Genomic DNA, 4,986 nt, shown 5'->3' on the forward strand with positions numbered 1-4,986 from the left:
TGTTTAGTGTTAGGTTGAAAAATATAACTTTATTGCTTTTAACTAGTGAAACTTTTTCATAGGTTATTAAAAAAAAATATACATTTTTTTTTTATCCTTCCACAGTTCACACGTCTTTTCCCTTCCTTCTGTGAGAGCAAACTCTAAAATACAGACTTGCTTCCAATGGCTCTTTACTAATGACAGTTTGTCGACTTTGATATCATTTCATTGGCAAAAAAAAGTCAAATCTAGCAAAAGAAATGTTAAAAAAAGAAATGTTACTTTTTAACATGTGTAACTGTTACTAACTTTGTATTCAATGCATTTTTTCACATTGTTTTTCATTTTAGTTTCATTAAACAACACTCCTAAAAGTAGTGCTTCAACAACGTAAACTACATTGCCTGTAGTATGCTTTAAAATATATAAATTACACCAAGCTGTATATTCTGAAAATATGTCCAGATACCATAACAATGTCACTGAATGAGAAGCTACAAACAAAAAGAACAAAGAAACAACAAAGGAAAATGTACTTGTAATTCTTGTGCTGGTGAAGATTCTCAGTCATCCAGGTCATGGTCATTCCAGAGGATGCCAAGGACAACAAGCTACCTTTTCTCGACTGTTTGGTGAATTTGGAAGGAGATGGAAACCTCAACATTGAAGTGTATAGGAAACCCACCCACACAGACCAATATCTTCTTTTTGACTCACACCACCCACTGGAGCACAAACTTTCCGTCATCAGAACCTTACAACACCGGGCCGAGCATGTCCCGACTAAAACAGAAGGGAAACACAAGGAACAGAAACACATCAGAGATGCCCTCCAAACCTGTGGGTACCCTAACTGGGCTTTTGTCAAATCAGCAAGAAAATCCAAAAGACCCGCTGCAGAACATAATGGTGAGAAGAATAAACGCAAAAACATCGTCATCCCATATGTTGCTGGAGTCTCTGAAAAACTCAAGAGGATTTTCTCCAAACATAAAATCCCAGTACATTTCAAACCAAACAGGACCCTCAGACAGAGGCTGGTGCATCCCAAGGACAAAACCCCCAAACCTAAGATGAGCGGAGTGGTATATGCAGTTCAGTGCAGTGAGGAATGTTCTGATCTTTATATTGGAGAAACCAAACAACCTCTCCACAGACGCATGGCTCAACACAGGAGAGCTACCTCCTCAGGTCAAGACTCTGCTGTCCACTTACACCTAAAGGACAAAGGACACTCTTTTGAGGACCAAAATGTTCACATTTTGGACAAAGAAGACAGATGGTTTGAAAGGGGTGTGAAGGAAGCCATCTACGTCAAGAGAGAAAGACCAACCTTAAACAGAGGAGGAGGCCTTAGGTTCCAACTCTCAAAAACTTACAACACAGCTATAGGATTAATTCCAGCCAATCGTCAACTTAACTCTCACCCTCATTCAGGTGATTAAAACATTGTTCCTTTAAGCCAAGCCAATAACAACTCTAACGACTCCTCGTTACAGAGGAGTGGACCAGTTTCGGTCCATTCCGCTGGCTTAATGGTTTTAACGACCGCCCATTACTAAGGGGTGGTCCTGTTTCGGTTGAATTTGCATGTTATCTAAGCCATTACAGGCCTTTGTTTGGAATGGTATAAAGCTTGTTACTCATCATTACTCCAGACTTTTTGAATTGAGAAAGCTTCCGGGAGAGGAAGCGAAACGTCTTCAACTACGGAAAACAAGTCCAGTTGCTTTGTTTTTTACCTTTTTTTGGAATTGTAATTCTTGACACAAGTGGAAAGAAACTATAGTTTTATTTACACCATCCTGGTTATGAAATTGCTTCTCTACAAATTATTGACATAACAAGCTTTATTTTACCAAGTCTGCACTGACCTTCAAAATTGTGAAAACTGCAGAACGAATAAAAATATCTGATTGTGAGCTGTCACAGAGATGAAAAATATGGAAGGGATGTGATCAACTAAAATCAGTCAAGGTGACATAGAGCAGCAATCAGCCGACACAGAACGAGCCACAGTACCACTGATCAATGATCTGGTTGCTTTCCTCTTAGGCTGGTGCAATGATTACGCAACTTCACTTTGAATAAAAACTTGCCATGAGAGACACTTCAGATTTTGCTATGAATAAAAATTATAGCTCAAAGGGTTTGTATGCAATTCTGTGACATTTTTGTGTGCAATGAAAATAAAGGTTCTGATAATGATTCACTTAATAATACCTCCATGCTATAAATAATTCATGGTTCAGGTTGGTATTTTTAACATCTTTATTTCCATAATTGTTGTACAATGCAGATTCTGCAACATATATACTGTATATATATATATTAGGGCTGGGCAACGATTAAAATATTTAATCGCGATTAATCGCGATTAATCGCATTGTATTTACAAACTCCAAGAATGAATTCAAAAGTAGTGTAAAGAGCACTTTTATTTTAATGTTCTGCTGCCATATGAACAAAAGTGTTGTAACATTTGTAGCACTTATTTTATACTGGATATTTTCTTTTTTTTTTTTTTTTTTTTTTTTTTTCCCAGTGTCCTGTCTAGCACTATGGCAATAGGAATTGATATCTCAATGCCAGATGGAGCTCGACAGATTTTGCTTTTACAAGTGGAGCAAACAGCTTTCGCCATAGTGCTCCACTTGATTTATGCTTGTAAATAGCTTTATTATGATTCCTGCAAGGAGAATTTCAAATTATATGGACATGACAATGGGAGAGTAAAGGAAGAACAAAAAGTGAAAGAAAAGAAAAAAAAGAGTAGAGGTGAAAGAAAGAGGAGATAAAAGGAAGAGAATGATAAAACGTCCTCTGTCTGCTCCATCACCTGGAAAGAGACACAAAAAGAACAGCACAACCAACAGACATAAAGCAACAGATACACTCGAATAACACCTAGATGCCATTGCTAAATCATATATATTATTATGTAAGCTGACATGTGTAATGTGATATTTGAAAAAAGAAAGTGACACAACATAAATAAATAAATAAATAAATTATAAGATTACTGTATATAAGTGAACACTTAATACCTGGGACCCAGCACCTGTGGGAGATGTGAAAGTGCACTAGTTTAGGTGAAGATTATCCAGAAATAGCTTGATAGTGATTGTGGAGAACCAAAGACCCACCTTCCCCGAGGACAGAGGCAGGCGTCAGGGGACCCGTAACCCCGGACTCCCAAAGGGGTCCCTAAAGCAGGTCGCCCAGGAGGGGCCGACACAGGATATCTGCAACCCCCCCCCCCCCCCCCCCAAGGAAGGAGCAGAGACGACTCCGAGGAAATCCCCCAGCCACCGCAATGCCGACGCCCTCAAGAGCCGCGGAGACGAGCCCGTGGGCTCCGCCGGCAGCCAGCCCCGCTGAAGTGGTCCCGGCCATGGGCCCTGAGGGCCAGAGGCCCCAGGGGCGCCCCGCCCCCGCGACGAGGGCCCCGGCCGCCCCCCAGGGGGCCAGGCCCCGCGAAGAGGCCGCCAGGAGTGGGCCGGCGCACGCCCGGGAACCCGCCCCAAACCCGAAGCCAACCAATGCGCCAGGGGGCCAAGGCGCCCGCCAACGAAGTGGAGGAGGGCAGGACGTGGGGGGATGGGTTCTTAGATTTAACCCCCCCCAAACTACTGTCTAAATCATACAGGACACTGACTAAAATAGATGATTCGATATCTCTTCCTATAATGAAGTGGGAAAAAGATTTATCAGGCACCTTTGAACAAAATTTCTGGGCTCAGACATGTCTAAGAACTTTCAAATTGACTAGAAACACCAACTTACAACTAATACAATACAAAATCCTTCACAGAGTACATTACACAGGACAAAGATTATTCAAGATGGGTCTGGCACAATCTAATATCTGCCCACACTGCATAGGCAATCATCCTGATAATTATTTTCATGCTGTCAGGGCTCAGCAGACTGCACTGTGTTTTCCCCGGCCAGCGCAGTCTTTTTCCCTCTCCCCTCCTGGCAGGTGATTCGAGTTGACTGGTGGGCGGAGACACACACCTGCGGCTCGTTCAGCGGCACGCGGCGGCGCTATAAGAACTGCGCTCAGACAGCCGAGAGATGCCAGATTGTTAACCTAAAGTGGTAAAACTCAGTGGCCCTTTGTCGTCTGACATCTCTCTCGTTTCTCCCTGTCTAACCTAAGTCTCCTGTGCTCCAGGTCTGCCTCCGCCTTGGGTCCCGTCCCAAGTGGCTCTCCCAAGCCTTGACGTCGTCAGTCAGGTCTCCCGTAAATTGATCTTCTGGAACCCGCTCCTCCATCTGGTTCTCTTGGCTGTCAACGGATCACCTTCACGCCGCTGCTGCTCGGATCCCTCTCCGCTCCGCCGGACCGCCCACCTGCCTCTCAGTCATCTGCGGGAGGCTGCCTCTGTGCCCGTCTTTCCACGCCACTCCCCCCGGCTCAGTTCCTGCGCTACGCGGTAAGCCCTCCCACCTCTCCGTAAAGACGTTTAGGCGTGAGAGTTGTCCGACGTCTAACGTTCTGCCTCTTTTCCGCAGATTTCACTCGCTTCCTCCGTACAGTCCCCTCAAACAATCCACGTTGATGCTCCTTGTCTTGCACGTTTAACAATAAACTTCTAAACCTGCTTCTGTCTCCAAGTGATCTCTGCATGTGGGCCAAACACATTAAAAAAACCATGACACATGCGTTATGGTTATGCACACCAGTCCAGAGGTTCTGGACACAGATATGTAAGGACTTATCAAGGTGCTTGAGCTGTAAAATTACACCATCCCCATCAGTTTGCCTGCTCGGTAATTTTGAGGAAAGTCCTCTGAAAAAAGAAATAGTTTACATGGTTTTTACTGCTTTATGCATCGCAAAGAAAACTATCCTCATGAATTGGAAAAGTAAACAAAATCTCAGTATCAATCAGTATAGAGATCTTTTGTTGGATCATATTAATCTAGAGACAGCATCTGCTTCCACATCTGATTGGTCTCTTTGGGCTCCTCTGATCAACACCATCACTGGGGGGG

At 43.5% G+C, this 4,986-nt stretch overlaps 1 long non-coding RNA gene across 1 annotated transcript; it reads left to right on the forward strand.

Annotated features, from left to right (window-relative positions):
• Positions 1 to 3,902: 3,902 nt before the first annotated feature.
• Positions 3,903 to 4,593, forward strand: LOC118558237. Its single transcript, XR_004928251.1, has 2 exons — positions 3,903 to 4,424; positions 4,504 to 4,593. It is a non-coding gene; the product is annotated as an uncharacterized LOC118558237 (long non-coding RNA).
• Positions 4,594 to 4,986: the final 393 nt, after the last annotated feature.

This window comes from Fundulus heteroclitus, unplaced genomic scaffold (genome assembly GCF_011125445.2).
Source record: "Fundulus heteroclitus isolate FHET01 unplaced genomic scaffold, MU-UCD_Fhet_4.1 scaffold_113, whole genome shotgun sequence".
Classification (NCBI taxonomy): domain Eukaryota; kingdom Metazoa; phylum Chordata; class Actinopteri; order Cyprinodontiformes; family Fundulidae; genus Fundulus; species Fundulus heteroclitus.